General features: G+C 43.2%; 1 long non-coding RNA gene across 1 annotated transcript in view; it reads left to right on the top strand.

Moving 5' to 3' along the window:
• The first annotated feature begins 6,466 nt into the window (after positions 1 to 6,466).
• LOC132243370 (uncharacterized) overlaps positions 6,467 to 21,028 on the top strand; it is a 134,646-nt gene continuing 120,084 nt past the window's right edge. Inside the window, exons 1-2 of the long non-coding RNA XR_009454907.1 lie at positions 6,467 to 6,541; positions 7,035 to 7,184. This is a non-coding gene — a long non-coding RNA (uncharacterized LOC132243370). The remainder of the gene's footprint in view (positions 6,542 to 7,034; positions 7,185 to 21,028) is intronic.

Below are 21,028 nucleotides of genomic sequence, written 5' to 3'. Positions count from 1 at the left end.
CAGTGACTGGCAAACTGGCTCTGTGATCAGACCCAGAGAGCGGTAGTTGATAGAACCAAGTCAACATGGTGCATGGTAACCACTGGAGTCCCCCAGGGCCCAGTACGTGGACCAGTACTCTTTAATATATTCATAAATGATCTAGATTTGGGTGTCAGAAGTGGACTTGCTAAGTTCTTAGATGACCCCACATTATGGAGAAGTGAAGCTATGCTAGAGAATAGGCTGGCAATTCAGGCTGACCAGGACAGGCTCTCAAGGTGGGTGGATCAAAACCTGATGACATTCAACACAGAGAAATGCAAGGTGCTCCACCTCGGGGGAAAAAACCCACATCATACTTATAGGCTCACCAGTGCTGCACTCACTACCACCATGACCGAGAGAGACTCAAGGTTCATGATTAACCACAAGATGAACACGAGCCACCAAGACAATGCTGCAGCTGATAAAGCAAATAAAACTCTGGCTTACATCTACCAATGCATCTCATGCAAGACCCCAAAAGTCATCCTCCCATTTTACTCGGCCTTGGTGTGGCCGCAGCTGGAGTACTGCATCCAGTTCTGAGCTCCACACTTTAGAAAGGATGTGGAGAAGCTTGAGGGAGTCCAGAGGAGGGCCACGCGCATGATTAGAGGTCAAGAGAACAGGCCTTATGACAAGAGGCTGAGGGACATGGGACTCTTCAGCCTGGAGTAGTGAAGGCTCAGGGGTGACTTGGTGGCAGCCTATAAGTATATAAGGAGTGTGCATCAGGAACTGGGAGAACGTCTGTTCACCAACGCACCCCCATGGGAAGACAAGGCCTAACAGTCACAAACTGCTGAAAGACAGTTTTAGATTGGACATAAGGAAAAACTTCTTCACCATTCGAGTCTCCAGAATCTGGAATAGACTCCCCCCAGAAGCGGTGCAAGCACCTACTCTGGATAACTTTAAGAAACACTTGGATGCTTCTGTTGCTGGGGTGATCTGGCCCCAGCTGACTTCCTGCCCCTTGGGCAGGGGGCTGGACCCAATGATCTCGCAAGGTCCCTTCCAGACCTAACGTCTAGGAAATCTGTGAAATTATCAACAACTATCACCACTGTAAAGAATATAATCCCTCTCCTACCTGTGCTGTCCATCTAATGAAACTACTGTATCCACAGCCTTCTGAAGCAACAGGGAGAAAGATCACCAGAATATAGGCCCAATAGTATAGGCAAGGTGCTAAAAAGGAGTGGTGATGGTCAAAAATGAGGAGGAAACACACATTTAAGGCATTAGAAACATCTAATGGGAAGTTCTGCATAGATAACATCTTCCTGCTTTTTCTAGCATGAAAGACCAAGGCATCAGACTCTGAATTTATTCAGATGGTGTAAATTTGGAGTAACTTAAGGATCCACTAATGCAGCTGTAGGCACCAGTAAGGGCCCAAATTAACATTTTATTTGTTGGCCTGCCTTTCTCCTTATCAGCTTCATTTTACTTTTTTTTGTTCAAATAAAAGAATCAAATCAGCTTTGAGAAATATATAACTTATGTTATCACCTCTGTCTGCTCTCTATTTCAATATAAAATGTAGGCTGCAGCTATGTAACTCCTATTTTACATATGCAAAGAAAGTCTTAATATGAAGGAAAGCTATTTTTCTTTTTTTCTGGTGGGCTATTGACAATCAGCAGTCAGTTTTCATCGGCTAGGTGCTAACTCCAAGCAGCTCTTTTTTTTAAGTTCACTTCAAACAAGACAAGAATGAGTTTCTCCAATTTTATTTTTCTCTTTTTTCTTCTGATTCCTATTGATTGATGGGTGAGGAAGAAATTGGGGCTGATTTAACTAATGTCAGCCTCAACATGAAATGAATGAGGAAGAAAAAAAATGAAAGGAACAAAGCACATGAGAGAGAGAAGTTGCAACTTGGAAATACTTAATTGAATTTAAAAAGAAAAACATTTGTCTTCAGGGCAGGAGAAAAATCTTTAGAAACTTGCTTTTCTCTCAAATCAACGGAAAAACCCTGAAAGCAAGGAGGAGAAAAGTAGGATATTTAACAAAATGGCTGAAGACTATGGGTATCCTGCACCATGGATCTTGAGACATAAAAGCAGCCAGCAATGAATAATGATGTGTTTAAGGCTCAATATGTCAATATTTTTATTTTCCTCCTCCTATCCACTGAGCAGGTGGTTCTGACATTATGCACATTAATAATTTATTTGAAGCACTGCTGCAACCTACATGCAAAACTGGGAGGAGGGAGGGAAGGAAAGTTAAATATTAAATACTAAGTGTCCTGATAAATTTCCCTTACTCTAGAGGTTGAGCGTCTAAACAAACTTTATAAGACTTGTGCTGTGACCTGGTAAACTTGCAAGTCAGAGACCCTGTCAAAACCCTGACCTATTTACAGTACCGAATGCTTAGCCGCCCAGTCCTGCCCTGAGTTTTGGAGGGTCTAGTTCAGAGTCAATGCAGCCAACACTGTAGGATGGGGATGTGGGAGCACAACGTCCTTCTTTACAGAGCCAGTGCTGTGCAGTCGGTTGTAATCCAAGCATCTCTCACGACTGTAAGGGCACGTTTTAACTTCCAAAAGGGGGAGTGGGGAATGGAAATCAGAGAAAGGCGTGATGGGGACTGCTGGAGACTGAACACTCCTGAAACTCTCCCCCTTAATTAGGTGTCTGAATGAAAGCTGATCTCTTTTGAAAACCAGCTCCTTGAGCGCCTCATTACTCTCTTGGAAAAGTGACATGCTGCTTCTCTTTTATCCAGAGACTTGATAGAGCACTGAAAGGTGTCCTAGTCCGTGTACAAAATGGTGGCAGGTTCAAATCTTGCCACGGGAATAGGTAAAATTACTTCTCAGTTATATCCTTGAGTGAGATCCTTCAACCTTTGTTAAATATAATAAGGTCAGAGTCAGATCAGGAGGTCAGACTATAGGATCAGAATGGGCCCATCTGACTTTCCAACCTATTAATCTTTTAGGCCATGTGTAGACAAAATGAGGGGCATGTGCGCACAACACTTTAAAGTGGGCTAAATGCCTTTGCACTGCTTTAATGGTGTCGGTGTTTGCACGCATTGGCGGTGTATTGCGCATGAATTCCAGTTGCTATCGGAAATTCAGTGGCATAACGCGCCTTAAATGACTTGGGGTGCAGCAAACTAAATCTCCTGCAAGGAGCTTTAGTTTGCTGCTCCTATAGCCGTGGAGCAAAGCACTGGGCTCCATGCAGCTCCACAGCTCTGCAGGAAGCCCTGCAGGCAGCCTGGCAGCAGCCCGAGAAAGCAGCCCTGCCCAAGAAAAGTGGCAAGCCTGATCTTTTTTTTTTCTCCCATCCCCCAAGAGCCTGCTTACCTGCCAGAGCCGTGCAAGGCCCTGGTGCTTCCCTCTGCAGCTGCAGTGCCCCCCGGGACTGTCTGAGCTGGGTATCTGCGGGTGGGTGCCACCTGGGAGGGGGCCGCTGCTGCCACAGAAGGGAGCAGCAGCCCCCACCGCAGTCCAGGGACTCCTCCACCTGCCGGCATCTCACCCTCCCCTGCCTCCCCCCCAGAGAGGTAGGTAAATCAGCAGGGTGTGTTCAAGACTAGGGGGTTTAAAGGGCTCTAAGTTGAAGCGGTGTTTTTAAAAACCCACCACTTCAATTCAGGGCCCCTGTTTCATCTATACTGCCCTAGAAAATGTGAGTAGTTTATTGGTCTAAGAGAACGTGCACGGTTCGCTAAACTCATTGAGCCCAGGATTCTCTATTATGTGGAAATAGCTGAGCTACATCTATTGACATCCACTTCTCTTATCTCTCAGCTTCAATTGAGGCAGAGTTCGAAACAGGAGAAGCAATACCACTGTGGTGACTCAGTAACCCAATGAACTAGCCACCTCCTTGGGAGGAATTACATACTACAAAATATTGTGGGAATGAAAACATTAAAAAGGTGTAATGGCTGAAAGTGAATTACATTTTCTCTTGGTATTTGGTTTGTAGCAAAATTGCTTACTTCTCACAGTGGCCCATGCAAAGAAGAAAAATAATCCTCCTTTCATGATGAAGCATAGCAGCAGCTGGGGGAGAAAAATTAAACTAAAGCAAACAGCATTTTCTTTACCATGGCGTTCACAGGTGCCACTGTCAGTGGCTCCTCGGGGATGTTGGTTTCAGTGCATTTATCATTTACAGCTAACAATGCATCATGGAAACACTGAGTACAACCACAAAGGGACTGTAGGTGAGCTGTGGTTTCTTTTGCTACCCTGGCTTTTGAATAGTTATTCTATCCCTGGCACAATTTATATTCCATTAAAGTGAACATTGTGACTGTTTCCTATGATTCCGTGGATCTTATGTCTGGGAAAGAGAAAGGGAGTCTTTTGTGTAGCTTTGTCCACCTAACACTTAGCACAGGACTTTGAACCTGGGAGAAGGTGAACTTCTTCTGGGTGCAGTCTAACCCTAAAGGACATGAGTTATAGGGAGGAAAGAGCCAGGGACATCCACACTGGGTAGCAGACTAGCAAAGATTGCAGCTTAACTCTATAAGTAAATGGTGCAGAATAGGGCTGTGTGAAGCTTCGGGTGGTGATTCGATTCGGAGGAGATTCGGCCCAATTCGGTGGCCGAATCTCTGAATCTGAATTAAATCAGGGGATCAGTTAAAAGGTCTGAATCGATTCAAAGCTCTCCAAACCTTCGGAAAAGATTTGGAGAGCTTCGATGATTCGGACAGTCCCCGGCCTGGAGCTGCAGCCACTCCAAGCTGATAAGTAGTGGGTGGAGGAGGGGACCCCTGCCAGGCCTCATCCCCTGCATGCTCCCCCAGCCCCCCCCCATGACCGACCCCTCCCCCCCCAGCTCCCGGTGCTTTAAAAAATATCCCCCACTCACTGGGTGCTCCCAGGCAGTGGGGGGGAAATCCCCGCTGCCCCCCACTGCCCCACATTGTGTGGGGGGGCTCTACATGAGCTTCCCAATACCCCTTCGCTCCCCCAGCCCCCTCACAGCTGCCCCACGCACCGGCCCTTTAAGAAAAAAAAACAAGAAAAACCCTGGGACTCACTGGCTCCTGCAGCGGCCTCAGGGCTTGGGGCTCATGCAGAACCCCTCACGGGGCAGCGGGGGACAGCAGGGATGGCTCCCCACCAGGTAGGAATGGTGAGACTGGCGTTTTTTGGGGGGGGTTGTTCTTAAAGGGCCGGAGCTGGGGCAGGTGGGTCAGCCATGGGGGGTGACTGGGGAAGCAGGAGGGGGTCGGAGGGCTCATGCCAAGCCCCCCATGCAGCATGGGGCAGTGGGAGGCAGAAGGGATGGCTTCTCTACCCGGCAGCACCCGCTGAGTCAGGGGGTCTTTTTTTCCAAGTGCCGGGAGCTGGGGTGGGCTTGGCAGCCATGGGGGAGCTGGGAGAGTGGGGTGGGGATGGACCTGGCCTGGCTGATTCAGGACAGTGATTCCAATCACCGAATCAAATCACTGTCCCCTGAATTGGCCGCATCCGAATCCGAAGCGAATACTAGCTACTTCGCACAGGCCTAGTGCAAAACCATAACCTATTCGGTGTTTGGTCCCTTCACACACCCTCAGATTTCCCTGCAACTCCACGAGAGAGAGCTCCTGTAAGGTAGCACAGCCTTGTGGTGCTGGCTTAGTCGCATGGTTTTGTCCCGCAGTAAATGTGTCTGATTAATTCCATGCTGAACAAGGGTGACCTGGGAAAAACCAGAACTGCATTTAAACTTGGTATTCCTTCTCCAATCCTCACCGGGGACAGCTGTTACAGAGGAAGGAGCAAAGAAACTTCAGTTTCAAGCATAAAATTATTATGAATTGTACTTGTTGGTATTTCATGTGTTAGGCAAGTAGAAGCTGGGAAACAAAACTGCAGCCAGACTTTCTGAACCACCCCCACACAGTGTTTTATTGCAAAGTATAGAGGATGGAGCTGGACTGTTCTCAGTGGTGGCAGATGATAGAACAAGGAGCAATGGGCTCAAATTGCAGCAAATAAAGTTTAAATTAGATATTAGGAAGAATTTTCTCACTAGGAGGGTAGTGCAGCACTGGGACAGGTGGAAGCTCCATCCTTGAAGCTTTTCAAAACCTGGCTGGACAAACCTTTGGCTTGGGATGCTCTAGTTGGGGCTGGTCCTGCTTTGAGCAGGGGTTGGACTACATGTGACCTCCTGAGGTCCCTCCCAGCCCTACCTTTCTATGCTTCTATAGATACTGAATACCAGGCAGCAGTACAATTACTCCATGTACTGACTATATATCCAACTGCTGTAACTGGTTTGAGAAGTACCATCAACCAGGTCCTCCTTGTAAGCACCCTTCCCGATGCTTTGGCTCTAGGGGTAAAACTTTGTATATAGACCCTTGATTCTCCTCCTAATTAACACTGCACCTGAAGGAGGAAGGACTAGTGTATAAATACCCTGGAAGCCATTTTGAATTCTCTTCTCCAAATGCAGTGCAGAGGAGGAGGCAGGAGGAGGCTGGTGCAAATGAAGAAAAAGGAAAGGAAGCAGGAGGAAGGGCAAGTGGTAGCAGAGTGAGTATCAGCCACCCACCTTAGGAGGGGAAAGACAGCCAGGGGAAACCAGCAGACGCTTACCTCTACGCAGCTCTGTGGGCATTAGGTGCTAAAGGTGCCTCTCTCCTGCTGTTCCTGGTGTGTATTTATGCAACATGGCAGATTTTCTTAGAAGATCTGCAAAGAGCTTTGTCAATAATGATAATACTAGTCATTTCAAAGAACTGCCACAGGACCCCCTGGATTGGCTTATTGAGACTAACAGAAAACTAGTATTTGCCCTATGAAATATATATAATTTGTACAGAATTCTTAGAGGCTGTCTCACCTAAGACACGGGAATCACATCTAGGGTATGTTTGTAAGCAGAATTTAATGCAGCCTCCTTTTTGGTGAGCGTAAAGTTGGTACTTTGGCTGCGTACAGCGTGATGGGTACACGTGGTCAGATGTCTTCAGTTGACCTGCTTTGGTGCTGCATGCGAAAGCTTAGCTAAATCTGTTTTTTTCAGGGATAATTGCGTTAGGAATGGGGAGGGTGCTGGACTAAGGAGAAGCAAATGGTTGTAGCACAAGAATGAGAGGCATTGCAAGGAAATGCACAGCTTTCTCCATAGAAGAAGATATGTAGACAGAACAAGAGGGTACAACGTTCAACATGGGTGAGTAATGGGGAAAATGAGGTTTGGGTACTGCAGAAAAAGAATATGGGGTGAAGTTACTTAGTGTGTTCATCCCTCGTACCCCAATTACTTTTCCGAAGGTATCAATATGAGATGACGGTAAAATAACTAGTAACCTTGCCTTGAGGTTTTGTGTAGGATAATAAGAATAATAGGTCTTTTCTCCAGTTTAGAAGGTTTTAAAAACAAAACCATCCATATTCCCTCCAGGCCATGCTTTAACAGGCACAGAGGCACTCACAGTAAACAAAAGCTGTCTGTGCTTCAGCTGCAGAGGAGCTGGTGTGTAAGAGTAATAGAGATCTTGATTACAAAGGCAAACAGAGGAGCGAAGGAGAAGGCAGATGTATAAATATTTATAAAACCAATGTTTGGAAAAAAGAATTGCAGTTTGTAATTCCAATGCATTGATTATTTAACCAATAAATAGTACTTAGATAAATGGACAGTGTTTAGGGTCCCTCTGGTGAAATACCTAAAGCGAGATGATTTAGGAAAGTATTGATTATTTGTTGGCTATTACTACACGGCTGGTATGTAATTGAGACCTATGATATGCTGAAGAGCATGGGAAGCACATTCATATTTTCATTTCTCAGTTTACTTATTGTGTTGCTAATCCAGAGCTACATCAAAGTCTACGTTTGTTTTATTCATATGACTTATTGGAACAAGCTGGCTCAGGCTTATTGGGACGCCTGGTTTATAGGTAACTGAAGCAGCATTTTAAATATACCAGGCAATCCACACATTCAGAAATAGCGAGAATATCTCAGTCCCTTTTTTATACTAGCTGTGATCTTTTCAGACATGAATACCTGTGACAATTCTGTTTCCTCCTGGTTATCATTTGGATCTAAGATATCTAAGGACAGCTTAGAGGCTTCGAAGCGTTGTCTTCTCAGTCATTTCTGCACCAATGTCACCATGTGGCATTGGGTGCAAAAATAGCCACCGAAGTTGATGGCTCTATGTATAACAAGGGCAAAAGCTTCTGTAGCTGTGACCTACGTTATATGACTAAGAGCAAGGGATAAAGTTCAGTCTCTTGCCAGTGTTTCTGTGTATCACAACTTTATTACAGGGGCACGAGGTGGCTGGAAGTGCCAGCGTTAAGAAATGAAGTGTAAAACCAAAGCTCTGATCACCTGTAGTCATTAATGTTCCCATGGAAGTTTTTTGAGAGAGAAGTGGTTGTTAACCCCAGGCTCCTGGCAAACTCCCAACATGGGTAAATTACTTTCTGCTGAAGTTTCCCTCTATAGGGAAGTTATTCTTCATTGTTTTATAATGTGTTGGGCCTTTGCTCGGCAGTAGAGGTGATTCCAGTTGGAGGCTGGGTTGAGTGAGTTCTTAGGCTAAATGACACTAATAAAGTGTTGTAATTACAGAAAGGTAGCCCCTTGTGTTTCTATAATAGCCGAATACCAGAGGGATATATACCATACACCATATATACTATACATCTATCACTGTAGTATCTGCACATCTTCCACTTAAAATGGGTAGCCTTAGTAGAGTCCGTGGCTGGCTGACCTGAGTCCGGCACTTCTCTTCCAGGACCAAAACTCTTGGGGGGCTGGGGAGGCAGGAGTTGTTTTTGACCCCCAACGGGTATATTAATTTTCTCTTTTGCTTTATGGGTAGGTGTTTAGGGGCTGAAGGGTATGTTATAAGTCTCATCCTTATGGAGCAGAGGTTTTTTATGGTTGAGATGAATGCTAGTTTTGGATACAGCCTTTTCTTCCACATAATGCGAGTGACTGCAATTATGCAATTAGCACGCCCACAAATGCAATAGTTTTAACATTTTTTTTCCTCGCCACACAAAGTTCTACCTTTAAACAAACAATTACTGCAATAACTAATTGCTTTTTCCCCTTCTGTGTAAGCTTTTCTCACTCTGTGCGGAATAGCAATAGAAAGTTAAACAGTAAGCAGTCCACTTAAAATGGACAAAAGCAATGGAGGATGCTAACAATATTTAAATGCATGTAGACCACAAGCAAAACACTTCTCCTCGTGTACAGGAAAAGATGGACTTTCCAGAGCTGTTGAATTGAGCAGAGTAATATTTTGAAATCTCTGGGTTTAGCAAATATTTTAACTATTTGAGTAACTTCTGCTGCAAGGCTCTTGAAGTTTGCGTGACATTTTCATTCATAGTTAATCTTTTCGAAACCCTTTGAGTTCCCCAGATGGAAGATGGTATATAAATGTTAAATGTTATCTCTCTTCCTATGCCTTTCTAATGTGCCCATGGAATTCTCATTATTTTCAATACGTATTCCCCTCCGAAGACCTGGAAAACACTCTCAGACTTGGTCAATGATTATTAAAAGTAGTACTGTGGGCGTGAAATATCATCATCCAGTATTAGCAATCTCACAGACCTAAATTCAGCCTCTGAAGAAGCCTATGCAATTTCTGCTGAACTCAATGAGAATAAGGTTTGCTTATGCACAGTTAGGTTGGCATTTGGCTGCTGTTAGTATCTGTGGTGCAGTGGCAAAGTACAAGGCTGCAACACAGGTAGCCCTGCAACAAATCTGACTACCCCAGGTGCGCCCCCAGACCCAGGAGGAACCAGTCACTCAGCTGGGGGGGGGGAATGGCACAGCACTCTCCAGCAGACTCAGAAGTGGACCAGAAATGCTTCTGGTCCACTTCTGGGTCTGTTGCCAAGCATGCTGGGGAGCCCCCCATGCTTCTGTGGGATGCTCCATGCGCCCCAGCATCACAGCATTCACAAGCTGCCTGATACCTAGAGATATGTAGAAAAAACATTTAAAGCTGTGTCTATGTCCGAATCGCTGAATCTTTCCGAAACTCTCTGAATCTATTCGGAGGGTTCCAGTTCAATTCAGAGAGATTAAAGAGTCCTCTGATTCAATTAGATTCGCCACCAGATTGGGCCAAAACTCCTCTGAATTGAATCAGGGACTGAAGTTTTGCACAGCCCTACTTTATAGTGCATTACTAATATATAGTATAGTGTGTGTGTGTGTATATATGGACATATATATATGGACTAGAACCAAACCTTGGATCCAAGTACACCCAAACCTTGCTCAGATACTATGAGGATGGGTTTTCCAAATCAGGATTAAATCCCTGTGGTTTTATGGTTAATTTTAAGTTTTCAGGCTTTGTTCTTGTAGTTTGACAGTTTTGGTTTTGTGCCAGAGGTGCCATGATTGATTTATCAGGAATAATGCCTCTGGCGAATGGCATTCCAGCATCAGTCAGGAAGTTTCCATGTTCTTTATGGAAAAGGAGGGGCAGAGTTACCGCAGCCGTTCTGAGCCACCGTCAACGACCTCTCCGGGTTCAGAGGTACCCAAGTTTTCATGTACTGATCATCTTTGTTAAAAGTGGCCTAATTTTGAAAGGAACCTGGTGAGTGACATAAAGAAGAATGATGATATTCAAGCCACACACAACTTAGCATGAACACACTTGTAAAAGCTTTCAAGCTGCAACCCACAGTGTGATTTCCTCTGATCATTCTGAAGAAAACTTTGTCCAAGATTTTTCAAAGAACAAATATTGATTGAGTATAATATTTATAATGCAGAGCTAGTGTGTTTGCAGCTCGATGCCCAGAGGAAATTTGAACTTCAATGAGATTGTTTCTTTAATGTATTTAGTAAATTATTTTTAGCTTTAAAAATACATGTGAGCATAAGGACTGTAATGTGGACAAACACAAGACTCATTTCAAAACTGTTGATTCACATGAGTATTTGGTTTATGTCACACCGCAGATAAACTTACAATTGAAAATGAGAGTTAATCAGGGGACAGCATTCTGGGACAAATTCAGCCATGCAGAAAATTACCAGGGCACAAATACTCTGTAGTGTCTTTCATATGGCTTCCCTTCAGCTTTATACAAACTGATTCTATACAGCAAATGCTACAGCATATGCATTAACCACATCCATTCATTTATTTTTGGATGCTATTACTTTCAAGAGTGCATTTTGCTGAACAACAGTAATTTAGGCATCATGTTGTAAAAGATATAAAAGAATAAGATAATAATAAACATTATTTTTATGATGGGCTCATTCTGCAGTCTTAAATTGGGTCTTCAAATCCAGATTTTTTTCCCCTATCCAAATGTAAAGGTTCCTTATATCCAAGGTTTTGGATCAAACTAAGCTCAGGATTACCCTTTACTTTTATGCCAATGCCAAATTGTTATTTACATTGAACCAAGTAGCTATATTATGCTAAAATATTTGTGAGTGGTCCATTTAAAATGGACAAAAGCAATTAATAGGAAAATAACTTCTGATGGCAAAGGGCTGTGTTATTTACTAGACAGAGTCATAGCATAGTGTAACAACCAGAAGATGAAAGTAGATATTCAGATTGTATTTAAAATGCTTTAAATCTTGAGAATATAGCTAGGAAAAGAGTTATGTGATACAGTGACTGGTAGGTCAAGGGGTTGTATTTGATGATGACCCAAGAAGGCCTTTCCAATCCTATGTTTCTAATTTACCTTTGGAACAACTTCTCTAGGGATGTGGCCTATTCTCCAACAGCTTCACTATTTAAATCAAGACCTTCCAGACATGGGCTCGCTTAACCAAAATCTGGAGCTTGATGTACAAATGACTTGATAATTATGCTGGAGTTCAGATGATCAAAATGGTTCCTTCTGGTCTTAAGTCTGAGTTTAAGCTGGTATTTTATATTTTCATTTTTAATTAACTAGAACAGAATGGCATCACATTTAAAGATAGCTTCTATCTTAAGTTGTGTTTGTATAAGTGGTTACAACTGCTTCTTGCACTAAAGGGCAGGACCAGGACCTCTGATTAGGGAGGTCTGCCTGTACCATCCCAGGCTTTTCCCTGCTGACTGCTCAAGGGGTGGGAAGGTTGCCAGCCCCCAGCCCCTGGCTAGCACTCTAAGGCAAGTGGGGAGTGATGCAGTGTATGCATCTGTTGATGATACGTAGCTTTTCAATCACGCACCCCCCCCCCATTTCTTTATACTGTCTGTAGCAAACTGACAGGCAAGGAAGCCAGCTGAAGGCCTATAACAGTGTTTATCACCCCATCAGGAAAACAGTAGCCTTTTCCCATTAGTTCAAGCTCTTAAACAGCTTTTTCCAAGGAAGGAATCTCCATTACCAGGAATGGACATTACCAGCTGACCTGTTGATTAGCTCCAAAAAGCCCTAAGCGGGCTGTTCTGTCCTAGTGAAACTGGACACGCACACGCACCCCTCAGCATTAGGTAGCATACCACCTGCTTAGGGTCCATGGGGCTGGGGTCTGTGCTGTGGGTGATAGGAGGGAGGGAGGGAGGGAGAGTGAGGAGATCCCTCCTTGAGTAGCAAGGTGGGGTGGGGCAGGGGGAAGCCAGGCAGACCCAGTTGTAGCTGCATTCTCCGCTGGAGCTCTGGCCAGGGAGCAGAGGGGCCAGCCCAGTCAAGAGAGCATGCTGGGATGCTGGGGGAGTCTGGTTTAACTTAAACCAGCAAGGGGTCTGGGACAGACATTGCATAAACTGGTTTGACCCAAATCAGTTAAGTCTGATACTACATTAAACCAGGTTTATCTTAAACCAGTTTCAGCCATTTTGAAACTGGTTTATGTGCACTGAACTTATGTTCTGTTACAGGTTTAAACTGGTTTCTGATCGCATAAACTGGTTTATGTGTAATGTCTATCCCTATTCTGGTTACAACTGGTTTCTGTACTAATGGTCTATAATACATTCACATCAGTTTCATACAGTTTTTGCAGTGTCAAGTTAAGCTTTGATCTCAGTTCCCCGATTTAAAATTTTATCAAGGAAGTTTTATTGAACTCAAGTGATGATACAATTATGTGATGTGTTAGAAGTTTCTTACTGGAAACCATCAAACCAGGGTGATGGCCTACAGAGCAGGGGTTCTTAGCCTTGTTACTCAAGGGCCTCCCTTGGAAAATGCCAGCTCTTAGCTTTCACTCATTTCTTGACTACAGAAAAATATTAGAGAACTTCTTCCATTGCAAAGAACTCATTAAGACCATAGGTCAGAAATGGTGTTGACGTGATAGATTCCTATTTGAAATCTCTGGTGTGAATCATGTGAAGCTGGGTGTTTATCTTGTGAATCATGAGTAGGTATTTGCACACCTAACAGTGCTAATATAGGGTGGCACTCCACAGCACCTTTAAAACAGTCTTGAGGAACCATGGTTGAGAAATACTGCTATAAAGTTTCAGTGCCTTGACTGAAAACACTCCAAGTAATGACATCATCACAATTTCTTAACATGCAGGAGCAATTCCTATTTATGGAGGCAATTCTAGGTCTCACCTTCATCCATGCATTGTCTGAAATGAGTTGTGTACAGACAGAACCAGCAAAGTACAAGGCAGAAAACAGTTGATTTCTACCTTTCCTCTCCCTGCTCCCCCTCCTTCCTTCCCCCCACCCTGCCTTGCTGCTTCCAAGAATACTCTAGAGACTTGAAACTTTTCTTGTTTGATATAGAGCTAATAATTTCTAGCACATTGATTCATCGTGAACAGGACAAAAGGGGAGGCAGAATTGCTTTATTTTAATCTTATTTTTCAACCTGATACATTTTTCTTATCAAGTATTCACAATTTGCCTCAAGTGAAGAACCTTATGATAAATTCATTTTTGTTTTATTTTCCTTATAACATATCACTTGCCCTGCAGTGCGAATCGGCATCTCTGGATCACTTGGTAGCTGCAAGTGCATTTATTTGAATTTTACCATTGATCTGTTTTACCTATGACTCACTTTGGTGGTGTTTAATTTGTAGCATGCTACTTATACGCTTGTGTGCTTTTTATTTTTTTCCTTTGGCATAGTTTAATCCCTTTCTAATGAGAAAGTTAAGAGTAAAACACTGCCTGGGTGGATCAATATTCTAAGTAGTAATTTTACAAGCAAACAAAAAGGTATGTTTCTGAAGGATAAACTGATGAAACGCTGGTTAGGAGATGCACCAAATAGAATTCCATTTACTGTGAATTAGAGGATATGGCCCAATATAATCATACTACTTCAGTGAAGTACAGATCAATAAGAGTAGATAAGGGACTGAAGCATTGGACACACAAGCTCTCCTTATTATACTGATAAAGACATAAAATTAAGGCCCTAGCAGTATTTGGAATTCAAACTATTCTTGTAGTTTCAATACTTTCCTTAAGCATTTTTCTTTCCTTAAGCACTTTATTGTGGATGGTCCTGTCTAGAAGGCAGGGTAGAAGTGTTTGACTGCAGGACTGGGCAACCTATGGCCTGAAGAGCCATTTGATCTGGTCCACAGACCTAGGGTTTCAGTGGCAGGAGGTTTCAACAGCTGTAATTTCCCCATGTTGCGGGGCTGGAGGGGTGTGCAATAACTGGGTCTTAGCACCTGTCCATTTGCCTGCCTCTGAACCAACAGAGTTACTCCATCCCACGGCCTAAAAAGGTTGCCAGCTGCTGCTCTACCCCACAAGAGCACTGGATGTTACACTTGGTTAGAGTACACAAGTGTGTACTCGCACAAAAACCACCTGTGAGTGTTTGTGATAAGTGTCTGTGCCACTCCACTGAAGATAACAGTTTTTATAGTCCCTCTCTGCTCCAAAGCCAAGGTTTATACTTTTAACCCTGGAGGTCCTCTATTTAGTCCCCAGCTTACCAGAAAAGCAGGTTTGGTTGTAGCTGGGGACTGGATCTGAAATGGACTGGCGCAGAGTTGGCACTTGTATCTGAACTGGCCTGGCACAGAGTTGGCACCTGTAGCACTTGCTTGCCACTGGTTACATGTGACCCCCTCTAGCTGTCCTAAGGATGAATTAAACATCTTCATTTGGGCACAGGAATTGGGTTCCCTTTTGGGATCTATCACCTCCCTATCCCCATTGTCTCTTGGCCCATATAGCAGGGCTGTAGCACAAGGCAAAGCAACATGCACGAACAGTGAGGAACAGGCAAGTCCCATGGATTCTGGAAAGACGGCAGGAGGAATTTGCCTCTCTGACTGGAAATTGTGTGTGCAGCTGAGCTATCGGAGGAGTCCCAGTGCATAAGTCCGTTCTACAAACTTGATAAGTCAGCACATAATCAAGGTCTTTGGGCACCCCTGGTCAGTGCTGCCCACTTATAAGGATGCAGTAGTCATTGCCTCTACCCCAGTTTAGCAGAAGCTGCAAGAGCCCTCCTTCCACAGCTAGATTTTGCATTGCGGGGGCCATACAGCAATAAGGCTGAACTAGGGAAGAAGCAATGGGTGATTCAGCCTCTTGATCTAAGGATATTCCTGTAACTCAGCCGTGTATTGCAGGGGCAGGGTTTAGAGCAAGTCGTGGTACCTCTGCTGCACGGAGGCATATCTGCTTCAGGCACGCTGATTAAACTCTTGTGGTTCTTTCTGATTCAGTCCAGCCACTATTGCATTCAGGTCTCAATTATGGTACATTAAAATTTGGAGGCAGATGTAGCTTCCGCTGTGGGGTAAGTTCATGCCATTGGTTGGGCTGGCGTACTTCACAGGAAGGGCATATACGCCAGCGTTGTGGGACCAATTGAGACTCAAAGATTCATTCGCAGAACCAAACCAGCTTTGGTTCTGACCCCCTCTCTGGGGATGGAGCATGGTTTGGTGCAAGCACACACTTAGACTGCATCTCTGTTGCACTATAAAATCAAAAAGGCTACCTAACTCGTTGTAACCAAAGGTGGCTCGTGGTCCAACTATGACCGTGTTTGTTTCCTGTGACCTTTGTTTGCATCCTTTTTTTAATAAAGTTGTAGCCTTTGCGTGACAAGCTGTGCTTAGCCTGTGCTCCCTTTCAGGTTGAGGTAGGTTCCTGTTCTGCTCATCCGAGTGAGCTTGCAGAAAATCCCCACGCCTCTTCTCCCACGACAGATGAGTTAGAAAATATGCCCACTGTTAGGTAGTTTTCACTAAGAATGTAGCCTGACCTCTCATTAGTATCTTTTCTGAAAGAACATTGTGTTCTTTTGCAGGGCACAGGTGGTGTTTTTCTCTGTGTATCATGCTTGGAGGCAAAAATCGGAGAGAACATTTATTTTTTTTTTATTTTGAGAACGTTTTTTGTAACCAACTCGTAAATGTAAATGACTGATGACTTGGTTAATCTTACTGAAAAACAAATATAAATATTGTACAAAGAGAGACGTGTGACATTAGGATCCTACGTAGAAGACTATAGGCACATCATGTAGTTGTTCCATTTTTGTCTGACTCCTTTTCATCCCGTGAACAGATGTCCCTTTATTTCTAAAAGCTATTTTAATGTAGCAGGGGTGTTTTTAGTTTAATCTGCTACAATACTTCTTTTGTCTCCTTGTCATAGTCCCTGCTTTAAAATATTAATCCAAGCTAACAAAGGGAATTTTTGATGCATTCTAAAATCCTGAATGCAATCTATAATTTAAAAATAAAAACACTTGATTAGGTTATGCTCATATTCAGATCCAGATATGTTTGGCTTGAATTAGGCTCCAATTTTGAGGCATTTCTGTGGAAATAAATATTTAGTGAGCATTGACAGTCTGCCTGGTGCTATGCAAATATAGTTGTTAGTCATTATGTGTCACCTTCCTGTGCCCAGTCTATAGAGGATCTGGATTTGTTGCAGTTTCCTTGTTTATAGTTTACTCCTTATCTCAAGCTCCAGAGGCCTGTGCTTCAACTCTGGAGGTGCCCCGTTCAGTCCCATGTCATGATCAACATCCAGTCTTTCATAACATAGGACTCTATAATACCAGCCCCATGCCAGCTTTTAGTCCCAGCCCAGATACTGAAATGCAAGCTAGACATCATAAAATATAGAGCTAATCAAGCAATAGAAAAACAGCAAATCATAAATATTTTTGTGCCTATCCGGGCTCACTGAACCCCATGGAGGCTTTCTAGTCAACACATCGTCATTTTAATCATTCTCAGATATTTGTAGACTTGCTTGGTAGTTGTGAAAACGCTTGTGAATCCAGGCAGCCTCACAAATTTTAGAACAAATGATTGTTTTTTTTAAAAGGTGATAACTCGGTGCACTACTTACCCCCTGCTTCGGTTCACCTGTCAAATATTATGAATAACAAAAGGTAAGTGTTTAAACCATGACGTTTCTAAAGATACCTGCAGGCCTAAGAAATGGTAAGCAAAACCACCTGGCAATGCTTCCGAGCTGGCTGAGAAATAATTTGCCAGTGGCTAACGTTTTTAATATTATTTAACGTTTGTAATAATTTTCAGTATTGCCACCCCCAAATTTTAAGATGAGTTTAAAAACTGAGATTTTGAAAATCAACACATTTGAGAGTTATATGCCTTCTAGTTTTGTCCCATTTGGGTGCATTTAAGTTGCGTTTGTTTTTTTTTTCCTGAGTTATTCTCCACAACCATAGGAACTGAAACTTTATTTTCCACATAATCTTTTGGCTCCAGAAGATAAGACAAGGCATCAAATACTATGAGCCTTGTGCTGAAAGCACTAGAGTTCATAACACTGAATTTGGCACGTTCCAGTGTTGTATATGACATGTGAGCAGCTTGCTCCTCTTTCAGCCTCCTGCCCAAAGGGATAATCGGCTGTGAGAACTTGTTCAGATGGCATGGTGGTTATAACCTGATTGTCTAAGAGGATTTCATGAATTGAACTCTCCAACTTATAGGCAGCGGCAAGTTCTTCCCAAACAACCCCCTCTTCTTTTCCCATTTTTCTTTAACTTTTCAATCTTTAACTAGTATAGTTTCAACGGTGAACCGTCAGAAACCGTTTGCATTGCCATTCTATTTTCAGTTTGAAGACAAAGCATTACAATGAAGGAAGTGCTGGGATATATATGCATTTTTGTATTAAAAATACTGACTTCTCTGGTTTGTCATTTTGTAGAGGTGAAGAATGAAAAAGGAACACTATGTGATCAAGATTTCTTGCTCGTGGCATTTATCACCTTGAATTGTTTTCTGCAAGTGGCTACTTTGTGGTGGAGGGAGAGAGGTACACGTGTCTAAAATATGAAGCTAAGGAGGAGAGAAGTGGAATGTGACAAAATAAAATTGTAGGTTGGAAATCATATGTACCATGGATGGCAATGGTTGAATTTCAATGACTGGCAACTTTGTGGAGATGGGGCTTTGCTAAAAGAGAACTCTTCTTGTGTAGCCAGCGCGTGTCGCACACAAGCGTTTTGTTAGAAACGGAACATACATTTTTCTATTATTAACTGTTTCTTTTTTTAAGTTTAATTGAAAGTTTATGACCATCACAGACCTGCAGGTTTGCCATGGCTGAAGTCAGAGTAAGTTTAGAAGGGTAAGTATTAAAAGAGCAAACTCTTGTTCCTGGTATTTTTAGCAGAAAGTGATACCAACTGTCTTGGTTTCAAAGGCTTATCACTATGATGCAATCTTTGGGCCAAAGCTTCTTTTTTGTACCAGGGGACAGTTTGGCTTCTCTTTTCTTTCCCCTTGCCGCGAATACATCCCAAAAAACCGTAAGCACCCATGCTGACCATGCATTTCTGCAAGGCTCCTGTCACTGAAGAACAGGCCGTGGCCCCTCAGATATCTGTTAGAAAGGGGCTTTGTTGTCTGAGACAGCTTTCCAATATTCTGTCATTTAATAATAGTCATCTTCACACTTTTTGCCCTTATTGTTTTACATCCCAAACTAGCAAGGTACTTCAGAGAGGTGAGAAAATCTCATCGTCCCCAGATTGGGAAACACCAGAAGGCAGTTTAAATCATTTGCTCATGGTCACTCTAAGTTAGTAGCAGAGAAATGAATCTAACCTTGGACATCCGACTCCCGACCTTGTGAACAATGCACTGTTCCACAGCTGCCCTTTCTTAGCTACATCCTGCGATAGATCCGTTTCAGGGGAACTGAGACTGCGTTTGCTTTTCTTGACATAAATGATTTCTCTTGAACCTTTGCCTAAGGGTATGAAACAGTTCTGAAGACCAAGGGACATTGTGAGCCTATGCTATACCTTCTGCTGTTATTTTTTGAAGAAGATTTGGCCAGTGGCTTGGATGGTGGCATGACTTTCCTTTAAGTCCTCTGGAGAGTATGAAGACAACAGAAAGCTCTGTATGAGCATGCAGGAAAGAGAAGGACAGCTGTTGCACTGACTTCAGTTAATTGAACCTGATTGCTAGCTTGGTAGCCCTTCTCCAGATATTAGAATGACCATCTGGGAAGTCACTACCGATTAGACATTTTTTAGCCAGGTCGTGCCAGAAAATGAAGTGTTTATGCAGACATGCAAATATTCTGAGACTTGGTGTAAAATAAGGGACATTTTGTTCCAGTGGAAATGTTGAGCTTCTGGACTTTGGAGAATTAGTCTGTTCAGACCTGTGTGTGTGTGTGTGTGTGTGTGTGTGTGAGAATCAGCACAATTGAACTGAAGACTGTTCTCTTCAAGCAGGGCTTGCCTTTTAGGATTTATTTATTTCACCTCCTCTTCTCCAGTAGCTGTGGGGGTTCCTAATGACACGTGGGTGACATGGATGGTAGAGTTTAGAAGCCATGTATTGTGGGTCTGCATTACATTAACACCTTGTGGAGATTCTCTGCAGACTGGTGCATATTGGATTTGGGAATGGGGACCCCAGAGATAGGCAATGGATCCATCATTATCTGAATCTGTTAGCCAGGTTCCTACTCCTTGATGGAAATGTCTTACAAATGCAGCTACAGCCAGAGTGGAACTCTATGACCTTATATGAGGATTCCCAAGGAGCATTTCTTTGCAATTCCTGGCTGTTTTGATTCCAGGTAGGTTTGCCAATTGTCCATTTAAAAAAAAAAAGCTAAAAACACTAATCCATAATGCCCACAAAAAAAATTGAGCTGTCACTAAAAAACTAAGAATCTGTGAGCTTGATTGAGGATTGGGATGAAAGTGTTGAAGAACTGACAGAGCAGAGTAGTGCCACATTTGGCTGAGTGGGAGCACAGCTTGGCACCCTGCATGGAGCTCTCTGTTAGGGCTTTGTGGTCCATGGGAGCTTCCATAGTCCCCTCCAGAGGTCCATGCTGGGATATGGGGAGCAGGGCCAGTGGGGGGTCAGGTTCAGGGATGGGCTGGGGTGGGAGCAGCCTCATGTGGCATACAGTCAGGCATCAGGATATGGGGTGAGTAGGAGACCCCTGGGTTGGGGATAAAATGATGTTAAACCACTGCTGCAGTGAACTAAGACTTTGTTAAACCCCTAAATTTGAACCTGGCAATCAGGACTCATAGTAGAGATGATATCTTTTATTAGACCAACAAGATTTTTGCCAAAAAAATTCTTTAATTGCAAGCTTTTGGGCATAAACACCCTTCATCAAGCATTGGAGGAAAGATGGTAAAAGTTCTCCTGGGTAGAAATGGAAGTTCATATTTGAACTTGGTACTTGTTATTCCCAACCAGGCCCTAGCAGATGGGCTATGTTTCCATTATCTGTTAAAATAAATAAATAAATAAAAAATGTCTTGGGTTGCCAACCTTGTTTCTTAGCACCAACGTATTGTTCCTAGCTGAGACATCAAAGCCATTGGTGCCCGTTGTTGTAAAACTGCTTGCTTTCATAATGAGGCAGATGACACATCTGAACAGTTTCCTCATAGCGGATTGCAGTACTGGGGCCTACAGTCCTCAGCTCTTGGTGTTAAAATAAATGAAAAATTGAAAACCTGTATACTTAATTGTGTGTGGCATTTTATTTTTAATCCTTAGCAGTTAGCATTGGTTTGATTTTGTCCTCGTGTTTGTTTGTTTGTGTGTGTATAGTTATTGCTAAGTGACTCCACGCTGGTTTT

Source organism: Alligator mississippiensis, chromosome 9 (genome assembly GCF_030867095.1).
Source record: "Alligator mississippiensis isolate rAllMis1 chromosome 9, rAllMis1, whole genome shotgun sequence".
Taxonomy (NCBI): Eukaryota; Metazoa; Chordata; order Crocodylia; family Alligatoridae; genus Alligator; species Alligator mississippiensis.
Note: the sequence above shows the minus strand (reverse complement) of the source record. Positions and strands in the feature narration are given on the sequence as shown.